Here is a 23,169-nt window from a genome sequence, read left to right on the forward strand (position 1 = left end):
GGGGCCTCCCCCGCCGCCTCCGTGCTACCCCGTCCACGCCACGGACTCCCGCCAAGTGCCCTTCCCTCCCCACAGCCCACCCCCGCCACCGGAAGAGTCAGATCAGGCCCAGGAGAACGTCCAGGTGGGCAGCCGGAGAACGAGCGAGAAAGGAGTTGCCTGGGACGTGGTGGAGGGACCCCAGTACCGCCTTTTCTGGGCTGCCCCTGTTTCCGTTACTTATTCTGCTGTCTCAGTGTCTAGCTGTGCGACACTGTCTCCCACCCACTCAGCTACATCCCCCGGGGGCCAGGGCCACAGCACAGCGGGGAGGCCGCTTGCCTTGCTGGCCGGGTTTGACCCCGGCACCCCGTAGGGTTCCCCGAGCGCTGCCAGGTGTGATTCCTGAGTGCAGAGCCAGGAGTGACCCCTGAGCACCGCCGGGTGTGACCCCAAAAGCTTACATGATTAAGGGCTATGTTTGCAGCAACACACACACACACACATGCACATACACAATACATATACGTATATATGCACATCTATGGCAGAATCACAGATCAGCAAGTTTACCCTAAAAGGCAGCCCTCCACTTGGAGTAAGAACTGAGAGGGGGACGAGAGGGCGAAAGCGGGGTTCGAGGCCCTGCCTTACACACCGGCCTCGGTTCAACCCCAGCACAGACCATGGACTCCTGAGCACTGCCACAGGGGAACTCAGCCCCGCTGGCTGGGACCCAGAACAAAAGCAAAAAGGTCTCAAAACAAAACAAAACGCTAAGGGGCCAGAGAGATCGTACGGCTGGTCAGGCACGTGCTCTGCTTACGGCGACCCAGGTTTGATCCCCGGCAGGGTCCCCTGAGCACCGCCAGGGGCGATTCCTGAGTGCAGAGCTGGGAGTCAGCCCTGAGCACTGCCGGGTGTGACCCCAAACAAAACAGAGTCCAGCCACCCACTTTATTCCAGTGACCTCTCTCCTCCACGAGCCGCAGGCCCCAGCTTAGAGCCGAGAAGGGCTTCCCACGTCATGCAGTGACGGGAGCGAGATGGGGGTCAGGAGAGAGCAGGGGCCGAGGGGGAGACGCTCCGTCCACCCGACCCCAGGCCATGTGGACCTGGCCTTGTGCAGTTCCGTCGCTCGCGCGAGGGAAGAGGCGTCTTCTCCCCGCTTCCTGGCAGAGTGAAGCTCTGTATGGACTGGCCAGCTGTCAGCCTGGGACGCACACGCTCCCCCTGCCGGGACTCGAACCCGCGCCGGGCAGGGAACCCTTCCATTTGACTCGATGGCGACCGGGTCTGTCACCGTGTCACGAGACGGAGCGTCCTCTCACCGACCCCCAAGTCACCCTGACGTGCTGGCCTGCCGCCTGCCCCCGCCCGCCGGGAGGAGGGACAGGACACTCGACTTCCGCTTCAGAACCCGGCATTGTCCAGGGCGTGGGAAGCAGTCCTCCCCGGGCCAGGCGGCTGGACAGCGCAGACACTGCAAGGACACTCATCCGCTGTGGCTGCCGCTGCTGTGAAAAGCGCCGTGAGCCGTCCAAGGGGCTGAGCGTCCCAGCCGTGGGGACCGAGGGCCTCTTGTGGACACTGATTCCTGCAAGCCCGACATTTCCCTCCTTCCTGAAGGCACGGGGTGAGGGGGGGCTTCCCAGGCACCACCAGGAGGGCCTCCCCACACCGCCCCGTCGCAGAATGTGGCCCCCGACACAGAAGTGGAGGAAGGGGAGTGTGGGACCTCTCGCCCTCCTCGTTGGCCGCGGGAGGACGAGCCCCGCGGTTTGCTGATACCAGTTTGAAGCCGAGGAGGTGAGGAGGCCGGGGCGGCACCCAGGCCCAGCGGGAACCTCTATGGCACTGCTGGGTCATGCTGGGACCTGTGACCTTGGCCACCCTTCCCGTAGCCCGGCCCTCTGGGCGGCCCTGGCCCCCATCCCCCGCAAGCAGGACAGGCCGGCCCGGAAGGGCTCCGTGGAGGTGGGTCGGTTCTGCCCCTGCCTTGGGGGGTCTCTGCTGTGCCCACGTCTCCTCGGATGGAGCCGGCTGTTCTCTCGCCAGAGCTCACCGCCCTCACAACACGCCCCGCTCCCGGGTCAGGCGGGAGAGGGTGAAAGAGGCGGGTTGGGCCAGGCCAGAGCTGTCGTCAGCGTCCCTGTCACCACGGGCCCCACCAGGCACTGGGCCCCGCGGCCCCAGCTCCCAGGCCTGCCCACTTGGGCGGGTCACCGAGGCCTGCCACGGCCGGTAGTCCTGTCGAGGACGAGCAGCGGCCGTTCCCCCTCAGCACCGGGGCGGCCCTGGCCGATGTCCAGAAGCCTCAGAGGGGGGCAGAGGCCAGCAAGGGCCCTGGGACATGCAGGGGCCAGCTGCTCAGTGTGACCCCGCCCTGAGGCTCCCTCTGTCCCCGGGTGGCCCCAAGCGCCTTCTCCTGCCCCACAGCCTTGGGAGCTCCATCCAGAGGGCTCGTCTCATGCTATCCGGGGCTCCGTCCAGTCGCTTGTCCGTCCCCCCTAACTGGCCTCCACTGCCCCCTCCTGCTGTCCCCCTCCTGGCTGTCCCACACGCGGATGGACGGCATCCTCCAGGACACGTGTCGTTTTCTAGGTGGGACACGTGCGTCTCCGTGGGGGCTTTGGCAGGAAGCGTGACAGTTGCCACGGCAGCCGCAACGTCACTCGCTCGCAGCTGAAAACACACCGTCCCTGGGTTCCCAGCAGGCGAGTTCCCAGAAATCGACCCCGCTTACAGCCCAGGGCCTGTAAAGCGGAGACACTTGTGCCCACGGGATCAGGTGGCCCCGAGTGACACATACCACCTCGAGCAGAACCCCCGGGCACGCACACAGGTGGTGCCGCTCAAACCCAGGACCTGGGCCAGCAGTCGCCTCCGGGGACGGGTTACTCGTTGTCCTGTGTCCTCAGTGCCTGGCCACAGAAGCCCCTCAGGCCGGGACAAGCTCATGCCCAGCTCAGCAGAGCAGACGTGCCAGGGGCCCCGGACCGAGGTGGACATGGTCACCCTCTGTCCCCGAGCCTGCAGCTCCCGGGAGGGGCCAGTGTGCTGAGCTGGGATGAGGGGGCAAGGGTCTCTGAGAGGCCTGGCCTGGGGACCTGCACGCAGGTGACAGGAGGGGCTGAGGGCGGGTGCGTGGGGGCCAGCAGACCCTCTCCTGCCGGCCTGCCCCAGGGAGCGGCTGTGCGTGTCAGGACACGCAGAAGGCTGCGGCACGTGGCTCACCCTGCCGTTCCCCAATGCTCCCTGCAGCCTGGGGGTTTGGTGTCACCTCTGCTCCCACCGCAGTCTGGGGCTGGGGCGGGCATTCCGCTGGGAGTGGGGTCAGCACCTCCTCTCTGCGGCCCGTGCCCGGCTGCTGCGGAGGCAGTGTACATGCTTCTCTGCTTTCCTTGGTAAGTTTGCAACAGAACGACACATTCCCGGGTCCTGGAGGTGTCCAGACAGCTTATAAGAGAAATGGCTGCAGGAGGCCTGGCCAGACCCCTGGGGGACAGCCGGAGGGCATGGGGGCTCTGAATGCCCAGAGCTCCGTCCCTGCTGCGCTGAGATGCTGAGTCAGCTCCCAGAGGCCACATCCCTTGGGGGCCAGAGCGGAAGTCCAGAGGGGAGGGGTTTGCCTGACACCCCATAGGTTTGCCTAAGTAGAGCCAGGAGTAACCCCTGAGCATCACCAAAGGTGACCTGAAAAGCCCAAACAAAACAGCCACGTTCCTCGGCCACGGCCACGCCAGCCAGCACTGCAACCTTAGCTGGTAACCGGAGGCCGTGGCCCGGTGCTGAAGTCCTGGCGCCACCCGGACGCCGGTGAACCAGACTCTCGTGGTCGGTCACTGCCAGCTGAGAGGAGCATCCCGGGAGGAGCTTTGGTCCAGCCCCCAAGTAGCCCGAGGGCATGAGGCCCACATCCCTTCGAGATGCAGAGACAGAGCTCTTGGGAGGAGAAACGCGGAGCCCCAAGAAAAGGAGGCACGTACATGACGCCCTCGAACCCTGTACTGCAGCCCACATGCCCAGCAGGAGGGGGGGTGTCCACCCTGAGGACAGGCTGGGGCAGGCAGGAGGGAAACGGGGACCTTGGTGAGGGACAGGAGTTGGAACATCGTGTGACTCAAGTTCAGTCAGAAACAAATTGTAACGGTGTATCTCGTGGTAATTAATCTTAAAAAGAAGATGAAAAACTTGACCAAAACCCAGGGCTCTCTCCGGGCACGTGTGCCCAGGACACGGGCTGTCCCAGGACCAGTGCATCGAGGTGGCCGGCAGCGTCCCCCCCACCCCGCCCCCGCTCCAGCCAGGATGTGCGAATCTTTGCCTCCTGGGCCACGCTTGGAGGTGCTCAGGGCCTGCTCCCGCTGCACTCGGGGGTCCCTCCTGGCGGGCTCAGGGAACCACACGGGGGCGAAGGGCGACCTGCGCTGGGCGATTCTTTCACCTTCTGGCTGTCGGGTCCCGCGGGCGCTGCCCGGGCCCTCTGGGTGCTGCCCTGTTGACTCCCCACGCAGGGCCGAGGTGCCCCCTGGCCTGAGGCCAGCGCTCCTCTCTCGGCAGCTCGGCTGTCCCCTGGCAAGGAGTTGTGCTAACTGGGCTCCCGCCACCCTTTGTCGCTCCCGGTGCAGTGCTCATGGCCCCTGACGCCCGGGAGGCCCCCAGTCCCTGGCCCGTGCGAAATCCCCCTCTGGGCTGCGCGTCCCCTGCTTTGCTCCCCAGACTGTCACTGACCCCCAGGCTGCGCTCCCCTACGCTTAATCTGTGGAGTTTGGAATAAATTACTGTCTGGTGATCTGTCTGCAGCCCGTCGTTGCTCCTTTTTGGCCCGGGACCGTCTCTGGGTCCAAACACACCACGGACCCGCTGACGTGACGCCAGTTCACTCGCCCTGCACCTCTGGCCGGGACGTGTAGCCCCGGCTTCTCCCCTCAGAAGCCCGTGTCCGCTCACGCACACACGCTTCTCCCCGGCATCTCCAGGAGAATGATTCCCAAGTCCCAGAGCAGCGGCACCGCCAACGTCCAGACCATGGCTGCCGACTCAGCACCACCTGGCAGGGGGCAGGCTGGGGGCGGGGCCCCGGACACTGCTGGGGTCACCCGGGGACACTGGTGGGGACACCTAGGAACTCTGGTCCTGGCACCCGGAGACACTGGAGGCACCTGGGGACGCTAGTGGGAACCCTCGAGGACACTGAGCGTCACCCGGGGACACTGCTGGGGACACTGTTGGGGACACTGAAGGTCACCTGGGGGCATTTGGGGACATTGGTGGGGACACTGAGGGTCACCCGGGTACACTGGCGGGGGCACTCGGGGACACTGGTGGGGTCACCCGGGGACACTGGTGGGGTCACCCGGGGACACTGAGGGTCACCTGGGGACACTGGTGGGAACACCTAGGAACTCTGGTCCTGGCACCCGGAGACACTGGAAGCACCTGGGGACACTCGGGGACACTGAGCATCACCTGGGGACACTCGAGGACACTGGTGGGGACACCTGGGGACACTGGTGGGAACACCTAGGAACTCTGGTCCTGGCACCCGGAGACACTGGAAGCACCTGGGGACACTCGGGGACACTGAGCATCACCTGGGGACACTTGAGGACACTGGTGGGGACACCCGGGGACACTGGTGGGGACGCTCGGGGACACTGGTGGGGAAACTGGTGGGGACACCCAGGGACATTAGTGGGGACAGTCGGGGACACAATGTCACCTGGGGACACTTGAGGACACTGGTGGGGACACTTAGGGACATTGGTGGGGACACCCGGGGACACTGAGGATCACCCGGGGACACTGGTGGGGGCACCCGGGGACACTGGTGGGGGCACTCGGGGACACTGGTGGGGGCACCCGGGGACACTGGTGGGGGCACCTGGGGACACTGGTGGGGGCACCCAGGGACACTGGTGGGGGCACCCAGGGACACTGGTGGGGGCACTCGGGGACACTGGTGGGGTCACCTGGGGACACTGAGGGTCACCCGGGGACATTGGTGGGGTCACCCAGAGACACTGGTGGGGACACCTAGGAACTCTGGTCAGGGCACCCGGGGACACTGGGGGTACCTGGGGAAACTGGTGAGGGTAAGGGACATGGGGTGGGAGTCGGACCCACTGGGTTGGGGGGTGGGCGTTGGTGGGGGCGGTGCTCAACATTGTATCCTAAAACTGCACCACAAATAACTTTGTGAAAACCGCAGCCCTTGGCCCTGGTGCCAGCCCCGCTGGGAGGGCGGTTTCCTGCAGGGCGACCCGGGCTCTATCCCCACATCCCACCTGGCTCCCGAACGCCACCAGGAGTGACCCCGCTGGGTGCGGCCCCAAACGCAAAACAGACACCACGACATCTTAGTTAGAACACTTTTTTGCAGCCCCGTGGATTAAAACAAAACCTCTCTTTGCCTCGCTTCTCTCTTTTGTCCCCTGGAACTTTCTGCGGGTCGGCGTGTCCTCCCGGGCCACCTCTGCGGGTCCCAGCAGTGGCCAACGGCACACAGCCGTGCTTTCCCCGGGGCTCCCAGAGGAAGTGTTTTCCGGGCCCACTGGGTCCGGGCAGCGTCAGCCAGGCCCACGCTCAGGCCCGTTGTCCCCCGTGCTGGGAAGGAGCCCCAGGAGGAGAGGGGAAGGTGAGGAAAACGCCATCTCGGGCCGCCTGGCCTCGTGGCTCTTTAAGGACGGTTCTACCTCCGCCACGTTTTCTGATGCAGTTGCACGTGCTTGTCACGCTCTGGGCTGTGCGGGGCTTGGCTATTAACCTTCACTGCATAAGCGTCAGGCAGAGCGTTTCTCCCGCTCTGAGGGGGGTCTCGAAACCTCACCGGGGTGGCGAGTGCCCAGAGGCACTGGAAAAGAGAAAGAGCTGGGCTCAGTGGGAGGCCGGCACTGGGCAGGGGTGGGGCCTCGAGGACGGTGGGCGGGCGGGTGGGCAAGGGGGGCAGTGCCCCACAGGAGAGGGAAGCCGGGGACCCTGGGGAAGGGATTGGTCGTGGGCCATTAGGTTGGCCTGAAACTTAATTGGGAGCAATTTTGTGGTGTTGTGACTCGTGGTGACTCAATAAGAGAAAACGCCCACGGCGGCTGCGGCTGCCGCGGCTTCGCTGAAGAAAGACACTTCGAGCGAGCGGGTTCTTGGAGCTGCACAGGACGCTCGGCTCTGGACCGTCCCCCGTCCCTGCCCCCGGGCGCACCCAGAACTGACAGGGCTGATGAGGCCCAGAGGACGGGCGGGCCTGGGACTCCTGCTTGTCTCCGGAAGCCAGACAGGGGCTGCGAGAGGTCGGGGGGAGGGGGGCGCAGTGCCCCCCTCTCTCCAACCCCGCTGGGCCAGCTGCGAGCCGTCCCACCAGCCCTGCGAGGCTGTGTCGGAAGGTGGGGGGGGCCTCCCTCCCTCGCTGATTGGCCCTTTCTAGGTGGGCCGTGGGTGGCCAGGGACCTGTGTCTCTGAACCATCTCTCTCACCCCTCCCCCTGCCCGCTGACCCCCATTCGCTCCCCCTACCTGCTGACTCTTCCCACCCCTCCCCCTACCTGCTGACTCCCCCCAGGGCTTCCTGCCTTGTGGAGAATGAGGATGTCAGTAGCAGCCCCAGTGCTGACCCAGAGGCAGGCGCTGTTTGTCTGAGGACTGTGTCACCAGCTCCTGAAGTGGGCGAAGGCCCTGGCAGGGTCGAGGGGTCGGGGTGGGCGGAAGCGCCAAGCTTCCCTCCCGCGACCTGTCTGACGCGCTCTAGCTTTGAGTTTACTTGCTTTAAACTCTGGGGCTCTTGGATCACTGAATATCCCTTTTTTCTCTATTTTCTCGGCATTCTTATTTTTCCCTGTGTGTTCCTTTTGTGCTGGGTTGGATTTCCCTTCTCTCCGAGTTTAGCGTTGCTTTGAGCGGACTTTCTCTTTCCCTCTGCACTGGGGCTGGCGTGACGGCACAGCGGTCAGGCCCCACCCGCGGGCAGGCCAGCCTTCAGCCCTGAGTTTGGCCTCTTCTCGGTGTTGTCTTAATATTTCCGTTTTGCCTCTGAGCTGTTGAGCCTAAGCTTTGACTTCATCACGAGTTTATTTGCCCAGTTACAGTCTCCAGTGGGTCCTGGTTTTCATGCCGTCAGTTAAACGCCCCATGGAAGAGAACGCCCAGAAGACACTCAGGGCGTGCCCGGCCTGGGGTGAAGTCACGGGCTTTTATTGCTTATTATAACAACAGAACATGCTATTAGGCTGTCATGCCGCCTCTTCATTACGGGCCCTGAGAGATAAGCCAACAGATAAGACACTTGCCTTGCACGTGGCCAACTCGGGTTCGATCCCTGACACCCCATAGATTTGATCCCTCGAGCCATGAGTGATCCCTGAACACAGAGCCAGGAGTCAGCCTTGAGCACTGCTCGGTGTGGTAAATAAATAAATAAATAAATAAAAAAGAAACGAATCCACTTTTTTTTTTTTTTGCTTTTGTTCTTTTATTTTGGGCCACACCACCCAGTGCTCAGAGGTCACTCCTGGCGGTGCTCAGGAGACCGTGTGGGGTGCCGGGGCTTGAACCCGAGTCGCTCAGGTGTTAGGCGACTGCCCTGTCTGGCCCCAGCGAATCATTTTTCAACACTAGTGGGGAGGAAAAGCCACATGGATTCGGTGCCAGTCCCTGGGATTGGGCGTGGCAGTGACCGTGCCGTGAACCCACGTGGTTGCGGGGCCCCCGCTGGGCTGGGCTGGGCCTTGGCTCCCCCTGAGGGAGGGCGCCACCAAGAGCGTGCTCCTGCTCACAGTGCTCCTGTCTTGTGCTCCTGCTCACAGTGCTCCTGTCTTGTGCTCTTGCTCACAGTGCTCCTGTCTTGTGCTCCTGCTCACAGTGCTCCTGTCTCGTGCCCCTGCTCACGGTGCTCCTGCCTCGTGCCCCTGCTCACGGTGCTCCTGCCTCGTGCCCCTGCTCACGGTGCTCCTGCCTCGTGCCCCTGCTCACGGTGCTCCTGGCTCGTGCCCCTGCTCACGGTGCTCCTGGCTCGTGCCCCTGCTCACGGTGCTCCTGCCTCGTGCCCCTGCTCACGGTGCTCCTGCCTCGTGCCCCTGCTCACGGTGCTCCTGCCTCGTGCCCCTGCTCACGGTGCTCCTGCCTCGTGCCCCTGCTCACGGTGCTCCTGCCTTGTGCTCCTGCTCACGGTGCTCCTGCCTTGTGCTCCTGCTCACGGTGCTCCTGGCTCGTGCTCCTGCTCACGGTGCTCCTGGCTCGTGTCCCTGCTCACGGTGCTCCTGGCTCGTGCTCCTGCTCACGGTGCTCCTGGCTCGTGCTCCTGCTCACAGTGCTCCTGTCTTGTGCTCTTGCTCACAGTGCTCCTGTCTTGTGCTCCTGCTCACAGTGCTCCTGTCTCGTGCCCCTGCTCACGGTGCTCCTGTCTTGTGCTCCTGCTCACGGTGCTCCTGGCTTGTGCCCCTGCTCACGGTGCTCCTGTCTTGTGCTCCTGCTCACGGTGCTCCTGGCTTGTGCTCCTGCTCACGGTGCTCCTGGCTTGGCGCTGCAGCCCGGCGTCGTCTGCGGGCTTGGTGCGTCCGGAGAGGCGGGTGCGAGCGCCCGGCCCAGCTCTGCGGGAGGCCGCGGCTGGCTCATCGCAGTTTCTCAGACTCACTCACGTTTTTTGCAAAACGCCAGTTTCGGAGCCGAAACAAAGGCACGAGGCGTGCAGACGGCTCCCGGGCTGTGGGAGGGGGGACGCGAGGAGGGTCCTGGGGCGAGTCAGACGGACTCGGTGGGACGCGCCGCAGCACAGAGGGGCAGCTGCCGGCCCGACCGCGGGCGGCACGCTCATCCTGGCGCTCGCCGGGTGGCTTGTCAGAGTGACAAAGGCTCGTTGGAGAAGTTCCAGCGCGGGGCTGATCAGAGGTGACGGTCCAGCACGCGGCCCCCATCTGCCTGCGGCGTGAGCGTCCAGATGCAGGTGTGGCGCCCGCGGTGCGTTGCTCAGGGCGAGGCGGGACGGGAGAGTCACAGGGACACGTCTGGCTCTCCCGGACACATCTGGCTCTCCCCGAGAAGCACATCTAGGCCGAGTGCCCCCTCCGCCCGCCTGGCGCCCCCGGGCACAGGGCAGGCTCTGACATCTCTCCGAGGCCCCTGGGACCGGTCTGCAGCCTGTCTCTTGCGCCCGGGGTTCTGGGTGGGGTCTGGCCTCCCAGGCGGGCCGCTCTCTTGCCGGCATGGGCTGTGCACTCCCCGGGAAGAGGGCAGAGGAGTCTCACCACACGCACCTATGCCAGCATTTTCTCTGCCTGCAGAGAAGCTTCCAGAAGGTTTTCTGGGGACCTCTTCGAGAGTGCTGATTATTTGGTCTTCTGTTGAAACGCAGGAGGGGATTGTTTGGGGGTCCCTGCTCTCTCCTTTCCTTGGGAGCTCTGGGAGAGCACGGCACTCCGTGCTTGGTGCTCAGTGGGCTCCCCCCTCACCCCTACACCCTCAGACCCTCCCGCCTCACCCCTACACCCGCAGAGGCCTGGCAGACACAGACCCTCCCCCACACCCCTACACCCGCAGAGGCCTAGGCAGGCACAGACCCTCCCCCACACCCCTATACCTGCAGAGGCATGACACAGACCCTCCCACCTCACCCCTACACCCGCAGAGGCCTAGGCAGACACAGACCCTCCCGCCTCACCCCTACACCCGCAGAGGCCTAGGCAGACACAGACCCTCCCGCCTCACCCCTACACCCGCAGAGGCCTAGGCAGACACAGACCCTCCCGCCTCACCCCTACACCCGCAGAGGCCTAGGCAGACACAGACCCTCCCGCCTCACCCCTACACCCGCAGAGGCCTAGGCAGACACAGACCCTCCCGCCTCACCCCTACACCCGCAGAGGCCTAGGCAGACACAGACCCTCCCACCTCACCCCTACACCCGCAGAGGAATGGCAGGCAGAGACCCTCCCCCCACCCCTACACCCACAGAGGAATGGCAGACACAGACCCACCCCTACACCCTTACACCCTCAGAGGCATGACAGAGACCCTCCTGCCTCACCCTTACACCCTCAGAGGCATGGCAGACACAGACCCTCCCACCTTACCCCTACCCAGCACACAGTGCTCCCCAGGCACACCTCTGGGACCAGCTCTGTCCCCCTTGGCCTGTTCCCCGGGGCACCTGTGGGTGCTCCCCACACCTGCTCATCCCTCCTCGGCTCACAGTGAAACAGTGAGAAGCAGGACGGAGCAGGTGGTCCTGGAGGCACCTCGTGGAGTCCGGCTGGTGCCCCGGGGTGGGGAGGAGACCCCAACTCAACTGCACAAGACTCAGAACGGGCTGAAGAGCAGCGCCCGGAGCCTGAGCCAGGCAGGCAGTGGGGGAGGCGTGGGGGGTCTGTGCCTCTCCCAGAGTCGCCCGCCCACGGGGGTTCAGAGTCTGGGATTTCTCCTGGCGTTTTGGTGAAGCGGGAGGCAGCGCCCCTTCCCCCAAGGCCTGCCCAGCTCCCCCGTGCTGGACACTCCTGTCTGCCTGGGGGCAGCCGAGCTTCCCCCGAGTGGGCCCAGAGGCTGCGGCCCTTGGGTTCCCTCTGGTGGTCCGGGAAGGGTCTGCCAAGCGCTGCCTGTCAGCACACGTGCAAGGAGGAGCCCCACCAGCCCCCTTACCCCAGGGCCTGCCGACACCCGCGCTGACCCTCACAGAGTGACCGCCGCATGGAACTCGGCAGCCCCTGGGGTCTGGGGGGGAATTTCCTGCCTCTGGAGACACGGCCACCCTGCGTCACCCGACAGGCACTGCCCGGGCCCTGCGGCTGGCTCTGGGCTTTCTGTCCGCCTGCAACATCCACCTAAGCCTGGACTGGGCGGGGCCAGCCTCACCCCTGGACAGCTGCCTCCTCCAGGTGCCTGTGATCCTGCCGAATCTCCACTGGATCCGAGAGAACCGGCACAGGGTCCCTGGGAGGACAGAGCTCGTGGGCACCCAGCAGGAAGAGGGTGAAGGCGGCGCCCGGCCGGCCTCCCCGCGGCAGCTGGGCCCTCTGTGCCTGGGGGGTGCTGGTGGCCGTGCCCTCTGCCCGGGCTCTGAGGATGGGCGACCGTCCTCTGGGCTTGGGGGTCCTTGTGTTCCCTCAAGCCCCACCCTCGCCTGCCCACCTGGCCGAAGCTCCAGCTGCCGTGGCTGCTCTGTGCCACCAGGCTGGGCACCTTGGGCTAGTGTGTGGCTGGGGGCTTCAAGGGCACCTGCGAGTCCAGGGAGTCGCCTCTGCTGTCCCCACACGCGGGGCTGGGGCCTGTCCCGAGAGGCTGACCGTCCGGGAGGCCACGGACCAGCCAGAGCTGTGGTCCAGCGGGCACAGGTGGGCAAAGAGGACTGAAGGGCCAGCCGGGCCGAAGGCCTGAAGACACAGCCCCTGCCCAGAGAAGGCCCCTGTGGTCACAGCAGGGGACCCCAGCCCACCCCGCCCCAGGGGACGTCCAGGGCCAGAGGAGGGTCTGGTTCCCGGGTGCCCCCCAGAGCCAGGACAGGAGGGGGTTTCCCAACACCAGAGGGCAAAGGGCAGAGCAGGGGCTAGAGGGCAGGCAGGAAGAGGGTGCAGCCCCCCCCCACACACCCTCGGGGGAAAGACGACAGCTTCCAGAAAGTTCCTGGAAAGGAGACGCTGTTCACTGCCTCCTTGTGTCCCCCAGGAGGGGCATGGGTGGTGGGCGTGCTGACCCTGGCAGGACAGGGCAGGTGACATCCACCGGCAGGACAGGCTAGTGGTGTCCACTGGCAGAGGGACAGGCAGACGGCGTCCTCAGGCCAGTGCTGCCCTCACCTCCCAAGGCATCTTGCATCTCACACAGGGGCAGAAGATGTGTTCAGGGGCCTGGGCCGCACTGGCCTCCCCAAGACGCGGTGGACGCGTCCACACAGCACACTCCATTCAGAGGGTCAGTCGGGGTCAGTGAACTGGCACACCGGGCCTGGCTGCACCCACAGCGCCCCAGGGCTAGAGACCGTCCCGCTCCCACGGAAGAGACGGTGATTTTAGGTCATGGGGGTTGGGGTCATGTGCCGAGACCCCAAGTTCAGTCCCCAGGCCCCCTGAGCAGCACCGATGGGGCCTCATTGGCTCCTGGCACTGTCGTTGCCGGGCTGGACACCGGACAGTCGGGCCCAGGAGGCTGAGTGTCCCCAGCAGCGGCCCTGGGACCCCCAGAGACAGTGTGCGCTGCGCAGAGCAGGAAACGGTCCTTCAACAACACCCTGGCCTGGCCCCTCCGGGAGCCAAGTCCCCTCCCCTGTGGCTGGACAGGGGCTGCTCTGACCCCGTGACCCAGGGCGACTCAACTCAAGCCGCCTCCCGCCCCTCCCGCCGCTCGGTGACCCCAGCTCACCGCGTCCTGCGGCTTGCAGTGAGTGGCAAACTGGCCCCCTCCCTGAGCTGGAAATGAACCTGCAGGGGTGACGTCAGCAGATGGCCGGCGCGGCTGGAGGCGACAGATGGAGGCGGGAGAGAGGCAGAGCGGCCGGGCAGGGGCCGCCCGGGCCCAGCCCCCGCGGGCTGCGTGTCGCCGGCAGGACACAGCCTGGCACGCGCCAGCCTCGCCCGCCCGCGACCTTGAGGAGCTGCCTGTGTCCGCCGGCGGCCAGGATGCCCAACCTACGTGCGTGGGAGCCACAGCCCACGCAGGGGCCTGGTGGGGGGGCCTTCTGCGTGGAGGTCCCGAGACACCCCCCCACCGTGGGTCGCCCAGGGCTTCGTGGGGACAAAGCCCAGAGTGCCAGGCTCCGACCCCCAAGCCCCGCCCAGGCGCCCCTTTCTCCAGGGCTGAGCCCCTAAATCAACAAACCCCGTCCCCCCCTCGATGGCCGGGGGCTCCAAGCTCTGCCCTGGACGCCTCGGCTGTGACTTTACTTGGTTGGGGGGGCTACGCTTGGTGGTACACGGGGCTCACTCCTGGTGGAGCCCCACCACTCACCACTGCGCCAGCCCCGGGAGACCGGCGGGCTGGCGGGCAGGACCCCCTCACTCTGCGCGGGAGCACTCACGCCTGGGGCTCGCCACACGGCCACGCGTTCGGGCCACTGCAGGCAGGCGCGGGCGAGGCGGCGGGCACACCTGGCAGGCACGTGCAGAAGCCACACAGGGCCACTGCCACCGCCGGCACGTGGACGGCGCCCGCCACAGCAACTGCAGCCAAGAGTGAGCGCCGGGCACACAAGACAGACGGATGTGGCACCAGTCAGACCGGCCCAAAGGGACAGAGCTGAGCCTGGGGACGAGCGGGCAGCATGCCCATGGGGACACCCCCCGCTCGTCGGTCCTCGGGGCCCCTCGTGTGTTTCAGGCCCGCCAGGGGGCCCAGGGGCTCCTGGGGGCGCTGACAGGCCCAGCGTCTCCCCACGGAGAGATGCAAATTAAAAGCAGCAAGGACACAGCACGCCCGGCGGAGCACAGATGACGAGGCCGCAGGCGGGCGATGGCCAAGCCGTGATTGCGATGGGTAGGGGGAGCAGGCGGGATTGTTCTAGAAGGAGGGATCTCCCCGACACCACAGCCTCAGATCCAGGCCCATGTGAGGGGGCTCAGGTGCCCTGGGGGGGGGGGGGAGTCAGCGCATGCAGGTGGGGCCCCCACAGCCCTGTCAGGACCATGGCCCCCCGGGGACAGTTCTCTGATCTGACCTCAGTCACAGCCAATGATCAGGGCCTCAGGGCCCACATGGCGTCTGCAGATGGACCCCAAGTTCTGCCTGTAGCACCTGGGCCCCCAGAACCAGCTGGAGTGGCCCCAGCCACACCGCTAGGTGTGACCCCAGGGGCCTCATCACTCTCAGGAGGGGCCCAGCTCCACAACGCAGGTGGCGGAGATGCCGTGGGGTCCTCTGGTGACCGGGGGTCACTACTGAGCCGTGAGCTTGGAGCATGCGAGCTTCTCCGGGGTTGACCCTGAGTCCTGCGGGTGAGGGGGTGTCTGCATCCCCCTCTGTACAGGCCCGGAGGGACGGAGCCAGCCAGGGAGACAGCAGGGCCCCGTGGGCACTTGTCCTGGGCTCAGCCGTGAGGACAGAAGAGGACGGCCTCCACGGCCGCCCGTGGCTTCGTTTCCCCTCGGCACGGCCCCGTGGCTTTTTCCCTTCCTGTGAAGGTTCCAACCTCCCACGGGACAATGGTCCCCTTTGCAGCACTCCTGCACCAGAGAGCAGCACCTAGGGTGGGGTGGGCACCTGCGCCCAGGAAGAACTTTCCAGAGAGAGGGGCGGGACAGGCTGCGCCTAGGAGACACGCGCTGGGGTTCGGGCCCCAGAGCCTCGCCTGCGAAGGAAACCCCCGTCCACACAAGCCTGTCCCTGCTCTGCCGGCGGTCCCGGGGCCGGGCACAGGCCGACCACAGTGGGTGTGGACAGGGGTTCACGGCTAGCGGCAGTGTCCCCTGGGGAGTGTCCAGCTGGGAACTGCCCATGGGACACCGGACACCGACGCAGCCTGCGAGGGAGGCCGGAGCACAGGGGCCACCATGAACATCGTGTGGCGCTGGGCAGGGCAGGGCTGGGCCGGTCATGGTGGGGGTGGGGGGCAGACCAGCCCCCAGCACTGCCCGGAAGCTGCCAAGCAGACCCTGGTGCCCGGCATGAGGCCTCCCCACCCCTGCGGCACACTGTATGGCGCCAAGAAGAGGTCAGCTGTGGGCAGTGTCCGCTGAGCGTCCGCAGAGGGGGCTGGAGGCTGGACCCGCTTCCTGGGGGCCTCCCCTCAACGCTCCCCAGAGGCCGGGCTCCAAACCCGGGACCCTGCACTTCCGGCTGCGGCCACTGGGTGTCGCCCCACACGGGCCCTGCTGGAGGGCCGTGGTCACTCAGCAGAGGCAGGAAGGCCAGTTGATGGTCAGGCCCAGACAGAGGCTGGCTGGGGAAGGAAGCGTCCCTCCCCGAAGCCCCAGATGTCCCCACACCCAGAGAGGCCAAGAGCCCTGGGTGCGGTCCAGGGGCTGTGGGGCCCAAGATGGGCCCCGAGGCTGCATGGCTCCTGGCCTGAGCTGACCCAAGAGGCAGAACCATCCCCCTGCGGCGGGCAGGGGCGCAGCCAAGGGGCCGGTGAGGCTGGGCTGCAGGGAGGCCCAGGGAATAGAGACCCCCCACCCCAGATACAGACCCCTGTGGGTCCAGCCGGCCCTTCTCACCCCGGCGCTCACTGCAGAGATCCAGAAGCGTCCCCGGCAAGGCTGGGGTCAGTGGCCGGTCAGCTCCAGGCACCGATGTGGGTGCCGGGGGCGGAGGCTGGGGGCAGGGCCGCTGCCCAGGGCCGGGAAACCCGGGACCGTCAGCTTAGGTCGCCCTGGGCTTGGCGGCTTCCACAGCCAAGCCCGTCCCCGGGAGCCTCTGCCAGGTGGAGACCAACACTAGCCCCGTCCAGAAACACGCGGTGCCTGTGGGCGCACACATGTGTCACACATGGGCAAGCACACACAGCAGACCCCGGGGACTGGCTGGCCGTGAGGAGCACCGAGTGCTCACGCCACACTCAGCCCTGCGCTGCAGGACCCCCAGCCCACATCACCCGCGTCCCAGCCCCCTGCCCCGAGGGGGAGTGGCCCGAGCAGGACGGGCACCTGTGGGGCCAGTGAGACACCAGGACCACGGGCTCTGCCCCCGAGTCGTGGTTCCTGTCGGGCCTCTCGCGGCAGTGCTCGGGACGGGTGGGGTGCCGGGGATCACCAAGGCCAGCGTCCTGCCGCTGCGCCACGCCCCTGAAAGCAGGATTCTGGCGAAACTGGGACAAGCAAGAAAGCAACCGAGAACCAGGGCATGCGGCGGGGTCCTGGTTTCAGGGAGCACCCGGACAAGGGAGCACCCGGGACACTGGGAGCACCCAGACAAGGAAACACCCGGACAAGGGAGCACCCGGACAAGGGAGCACTCAGACAAGGGAACACCTGGACAGGGGAGCACCTGGGACACTGGGAGCACCCAGACAAGGAAACACCCGGACAAAGGAGTATCTGGACAAGGGAGCACCCGGACAAGGGAGCACCCAGGACACTGGAGCATTGGGACAAGAGAGCACCCGGGACACTGGGAGCACCTGGATAAGGGAGCACCCGAGACAAGGGAGCACCCGGAGCACTGGGAGCACTGGAGGCCCCTTGGCCCTCACACTGGCTTCATGGTCCCCTGGGACCCTCGGGCCTCCCTCTGCAGCACAGTGGGTGCCTTGGCCCTGAGCCTGGCACCCGTGGGGAGGGAGGGACGCAGGCCCGGGGGGGCAGCACGAGCCCCCGCCCAGCCCCCCGACTCCCTGGACACGCTGATCAGGCCCCACCCTGCCCAGTCCTGCCCGGAGGACAGAGAGCTCCGTCCTTCCGCTTCCAGGAATTGCTGAGGCCGTGTAAACATCACGTCATCGCGCTACTCGGTCACCCTGCGGGGCGGGCCGCCACCCCCGCCTTGTTTACAGAGGCGCCTGCCGCGGGCACGGCACCGGGACACATGCAGGGCACGGGGGCGGGCGGCGGGGGGTGGCCCCTGGCCCGCTCCTGAGCACCCCAGGCCACATGAGTCACGCTGGGCCCGTCCTGTGCCTGCCCTGCCACGCGCCGCACGGAGCCGTCCCGGGTGGCCTGAGGGTGGCCAGGCGGGCTGCGCCTGCTCCGCTGCTGGACACGGCTGCACTGGGAACCAGACGCCCCCTTGAGTGCCCCGAGCCCCCATCGGGCATGGGCCCCGCCGGGCACTCTGCGCCCTGACCCAAGCCCCTGGCCAAGGCCTCGTCCCGGTGGGCTCATGGCGTGTGACCGGCGGCGGCCGCACGTCCCTGCAGGGCGAGTGGAGACGAGGGTCTCCCAGGCAGGGCTCGGCACGCCCAGCACCCAGCACAGTCCCGCAGGGGACGGCACGGGGGTCTGGGCCGCAGTGCTCGGGGAGAAGCTTCACTCGCCCCGAGCCAGGGCAGGGCCCGGCCGCTCTCCCCGACGCCGCGGGCCTGAGGGTCCCCCAGGCTGCGTGTCCGCCCACCACCCCCCCAGCCCCCAGAGGCCGAGGGACAGTCAGCCCTGCCCAGCCCGGCGCCCTCTCACCACGGCTCCCTGGGCCACAGCCTGTGGGATTCTCCAGCCACAGCCCACGCCGGCCCCTCTGCCTCGGACCCCTCCTGACTGTCCACTCTGGGCAGTGCGGCTCCGGGTGTGGCGAGGCAGGAGGGGACTCTGCTCTGACCTGCACGTGGCGGGACCCTTAGGGCGCAGCCCCTCACCACGCGTGAGCACCTCAGGGGGCCGCAGGGGCCGGGCCTGGGCTCTGTCCTCACTCAACGTCACAGCCCTGGGACAGGCAACCCTCGGGGCTCCGGGAAAAGTGCTCGTGGGCGGGAAGGAAACGCGGGAGATGCTCTGAGAGGTGAGAGGCTGAGGGTGTGCCTACCTCCCACCTGCTGGCGTGTCGGGGGCTTCCCGGGCAGGGCCCCGGGCAGAGTGGGCAGGAGCCCGGCGCAGAAGCGGCTCCCTGCCTGCGCAGACTCGCTTTCCCGGCCCCCAGTCCACAGGCCTCTCCTGCGTACCCACGCAGCTCAGGGTTCCCACCCCAAGGAGATGGGGCGCAAGTGCGTGTGAGTGTGTGTGCGTGTGTGTGTGCGTGTGTGAATGTGTGTGTGATAAGGAGAACATTCCAGAGCCCTGTCAGGGCCATCGGGACCCTCCTGGGCGGAGCCCTCCTGACGTCCACTCCAGGCTGGCCCCTCCCCCACCGTGTGTGTTTGGAGGAGGGGAGAGGATCTATATCTTTTTTGTTGTTTTTTTTTTTGGGTCACACCTGGCGATGCACAGGGGTTACTTCTGGCTCATGCACTCAGGAATTACCCCTGGCAGTGCTCAGGGGACCATATGGGATGCTGGGAATCGAACCCGGGTCGGCCACATGCAAGGCACTCGCCCTACCCGCTGTGACATCGCTCCAGCCCCCAGGGTCTGCATCTTTGAGAGCTTCGCTCACCCTCCCCAGAGGGGCCCAGCGCCCAGCTCTGACGCGGGGGTTGGGGGGAGGGGCTGCAGGCCCCAGCCGGCATCTAAGGGGCAGGACCCCCAACCCAGCCCCCACGACAGCGGCTCCCACCAACACGGCCTGTCTGCTCTGAAGTTTGGAGGCTCTGGCACAAAGCCCTGAAACATCAGATTCCAGGGCAGGGAGGGACGACATCCCGGCTCGTGCCCTGACCGGGGGTCCCGCCTACATCAGAGCGGCCACGGAAGGCGTGGGTGCGAGCCTGTCAGGGCCCAGCCTGTGCCCCAAGGTCCTGCTCACCAGGGGGGGCTTCAGGGATGGGGGGTACAAGGGGCAGGAGGCAGAGGGGGCGTGAGGGACACGGGGACATGGGACGACGCAGGGGCTGGGGTCACAGCACGGACCACAGGACAGGGGGAGGCACCCTGGCCGCAGAGAGCACTGTCCCGGGGAGCTGCACTTCCTGCTCCTGCCCGCTGTGGTCAGCTGCTCGCTCCCTGCTGACCCCTGCTGGCCTCTCCCTGGCCGCCTGCCAGCAGGAAGCCTGATGTCCAGGAGGGCCCGTGGCACCGGGAAGGCTTCCGGCTGCTTCTGAGAAGGTTCTGGAAGCAGGACTCAGGGAGACACCCTCCCACGTGCAGCCCCGGCCTGTAGACACGCGTGTGTGCCAGGCTCTGTTCTCTGTCCCGTCCCGGGACCAGCAGGGCGTGCCCGTGGGTGTAGGGTTGGGGTTCCTGGAGCCAAGGCCACCCGTCCTGCTGTCCACTGCCTGGCCAGGGCCTTTCCTGCTCCCCAGGGGGCCCGCAGGCATCTTGGGCTGGAACAGGCCTTTGGTGTCAGCGAGGGCAGGGCCCCCTGCTCCGAGACCCCACCTCAGGGCCTCAACACAGGGCACAGGGAGCACGGGCCAGCCCGCGTAGGGGCCCTGCAGCCAGGAGCCACCCCACCCGCGTAGGGGCCGACCTGCACCCCACACCCAGGAGCCGCCCTGCCACTTAGGGGCCCAGCACCCCAGCTGCCCCCACGGCTCCGTGAGAAAGTCACTTGAGGGGCTGGAGAGGTAGCACAGCAGATGGGGCGTTTGCCTTGCACGCGGCCGACCCGGGTTCGATTCCCAGCATCCCATATGATCCCCCGGGCACCGCCAGGAGTAATTCCTGAGTGCAGAGCCAGGAGTGACCCCTGTGCATCACCGGGTGTGACCCAAAAAGAAAAAAAAAAGTCACTTGAAATACTGCGGCCCCTCCAAGACGGCGAGACACCACCCGTCCCTCTCTGGCCTGTTTCCACGCTGAGCTCCCGGCTGGGCCGAGCCTGCCCCGGGCCCCAGAAGGTCCAAGCGCCTGCAGCCAGCACCCCGGCAGGGCTGTCCTGCCTGACCCCCGGGTCAGTGCCGTGTCCTCGGGGACAGTCAGCTGCGGGGTCACGGCCCCACCTGACTGACGTGTGTGCCCGCGATGTGGGCAGCAAAGGAGCCTGTCCGGAGGCACGTGCGAGGCGGGCATGGTCCGTGCTGGGCGCTCGGGCGAGCAGGACGTGGTTAATGAGTAAGCGAGGGCAGCGGTGCTCGCTGATGGCAGCCAGCCAGGCGGGCACGCGGGGAGCACGGGGGCCGGCTCGGTGACATGCGGGTGCCCCCGGAGGGATGCAGTTCCGCTCCGCCCGCAGCGAGCAGAGGCCACCGTCCTCTCACCAAGAACGTGTCCCCAAGTCCCAGGAGGGCCTCGGCCGCTGAGCTTTTATTTTCCTGGTCCCAGAGCTCCGGGGGGTTGTTGAGGGGGGGACTTGCCGGCTCCTGTCCCAGCTCCCCCAGTGGTCACTAACATGACCAGACTCTCAGGCCCACCTCTGGGGCCATGTCCACACCCAGGCCAAAGCTGGACTGCACGCCAGGGTGCTGGGTACCAGGGAGGGCCCCGCTGTGGGGCCCCTGCATCCAGCTGGGATGCAGGTGTGATTGCCGGGGCTCTGGCAGCCCTCTTATGCTTAGAAGCGTTCTTGGGAGTGGGGCCCTCTGCAGGCTGACCAGTGGGCAGGGAAGAAGCCCAGTTCCCAGAGCGAGGCGGCTCATGGCAGCTGTGAGCTTGTCCCCAGTCTGCGGCCAAGAGACTGTGGCGGCCTCCAGCTTTGAGCAACCCCTCGACGGCTGGAGCGTGCTGGGCTGGCTTGCGGGAGGCACGCTGTCCAGCACACCTGCTGCCCCTCCCTTCTCGGTCGCGGGGGGTGGGGGTGCAGGGGAGAATCACTCCTGGCAACATTTCCTCTTTTTTTTTTTTTTTGGCTTTTTGGGTTACTCCTGGTTCTGCACTCAGGAGTTACTCCTGGCGGTGCTCGGGGGACCATATGGGATGCTGGGAATCGAACCCGGGTCGGCCGCGTGCAAGGCAAATGCCCTACCCACTGTGCTATCTCTCCAGCCCTGAGATTTCCTCTTTTGAGAGGAAGTCGGGCACGCTTGGCGGTGCTCAGGACGTGCTCCCAGCTCTGTGCTCTCGAGACCAGATGGGGTGCCGGGGACTGAAGCCAGGTCAGCTGTGACAAGGCTCGTGCCCTCCCCGCTGCATGCCCCCCCCCCCCCCGAGTCCAGGCCCTTTAAAGCCTGAAGTGCCGGTGAGTGACCCGTCCTATCTACAGCAGGGACCCGGTGCCCGTCGAGGACCCTGACGAGAGCTTTCTCGGGCCCGGGGCTGCCTCTGTCTTCCTCAGGCCTGGCGAAGGGACGAGAGACGGACCCTGGGGGTCCGCGTGTGCTCCTGGATCCCAGCACCTGCCCCAGAGGAGGGGCCCAGCCACCGTGTCCGCGCCTGGGGCATGTGGCCAGTGCAGGTGGGAGACCGCGGTGTCTCACATTTGCAGCCGGCGGGGGGAGATCAGGAAGAGGATTCCTCAGTCCTGCAGGCTGGCCTCCTCCCGGGCCCAGGCTCACGGGGGCCTGAGGTCCTGACGGGGCAGGAGTCAGGCCGGGCTACCCCAGACACTGCTCCATGTGCAGGCAGCTGACCACAGGCCGGGAGACCTCTCTGGCTGAGAAGCACTGGAGCTGGAGCACTGGGCATTCAGGGGACCGGAAGGGTCCTGGGTGCAGCGCAGGTGGGGTGCAGGGCACCCTGTCCAGCAGACCTTGGGGGAGGCCAGAATGTTCCAGATCTGATGTCCAGAGGCAACCACCGTCCAGGTGTGGACTGAGCACATGGCAGAGACAGGGGCAGCAGAGTCCCCGAGGGCCAGCAGGGCTGTGTGTGGCCACCGGACACGGCCGGGCCGCACTGTCCAGCCTGCCTACCGGGCAGCGGTGGTGCCTGCTCCGGCCACGGAAGGGACTGGCAACCGCACCGATGTGACACAGCTCTGCCAGGATGCCACCGTGCCTCTGTCCAGCAGAGAGGCCCGGGGACACAAGGCTGGGCTGGCACCTGGTCTGCACAGCCGACCGGCTCCCTGACAGTGCTCCCGAGCACCACAGGGTCTGGTCCTGCTCCCCCAGGGGAGGGAGCAGGAGCGATGGCCTGATCCCTGCAGCCGCCCGGGCAGTCCTGGACTCAGGGGCAGGCGCCCGCCCCCCCAAGGGAGGACACGCAGGCCTGGGCGGCTTCTCACCGTTGTCCAGGACTTCCTGGGGGGGGGGGCTGGGCTCCGGGGGCCTCGTACACGCGGGGCCAGAGCACAGCCTAGGGGCGCGAGCACTGTGCAGGAGTCCCAAGCCACCCCCGCCCAGCCCCGCCCCCCCAGAGGAGGCGGAACTCTGAGGGAGGGAGAAAGGCTTCTGGGCCAAAGGCCTGGGGAAGCCGAGAACGAGGCGGGACAGTCCAGGAGGGCTGCCAAGAGGCGGCCTCAGGAATTCATCTGGCCACAGGGCGGCCGCTGGGAGAACGGGTCGGGCTGCCTGTGCACTTCCCGCTTGGGGCCGCCTGCGCCCTCCCCCTGGGGCCCAGGGCACCGCCAGACCTCTCTGTGGGGGGGCTTCATACGCCCCCAGGGTGCTGCCTCCCTTCCTGCCTCAGGCACAGACTCAGCCCTCGCTGTGAGGACTGAAGACGGGGGCCAGATGGGCGCATGCCTGGCCCTTGTCACCGCCCAGCTGTCCAGCCCGAGGGTGCCACACAGGACTATGGGACCCTGGGCCGGCCCCCTCCCACACCCGGCCCCCTCGGCCCCAGCAACCCCCCAAATCCACGCACGGACTCACGGACACTGGGCTGACCCCGCCTCTGGCCCAGGGTCCGGGTGAAAGGGTCCCGCCCCCACGCCTCTGCTC

The 23,169-nt window shown here is 66.7% G+C and overlaps 1 protein-coding gene across 4 annotated transcripts in view; it reads left to right on the top strand.

The window, feature by feature from the left end:
• The window catches only part of DPP6 (dipeptidyl peptidase like 6), a 507,074-nt gene that overhangs the window by 328,678 nt on the left and 155,227 nt on the right, over nt 1-23,169 (top strand). The gene's annotated exons all lie outside the window — the stretch shown is intronic.

This window comes from Sorex fumeus, unplaced genomic scaffold, assembly GCF_029834395.1.
Source record: "Sorex fumeus unplaced genomic scaffold, SorFum_2.1 ptg000107l, whole genome shotgun sequence".
NCBI classification, from domain to species: domain Eukaryota; kingdom Metazoa; phylum Chordata; class Mammalia; order Eulipotyphla; family Soricidae; genus Sorex; species Sorex fumeus.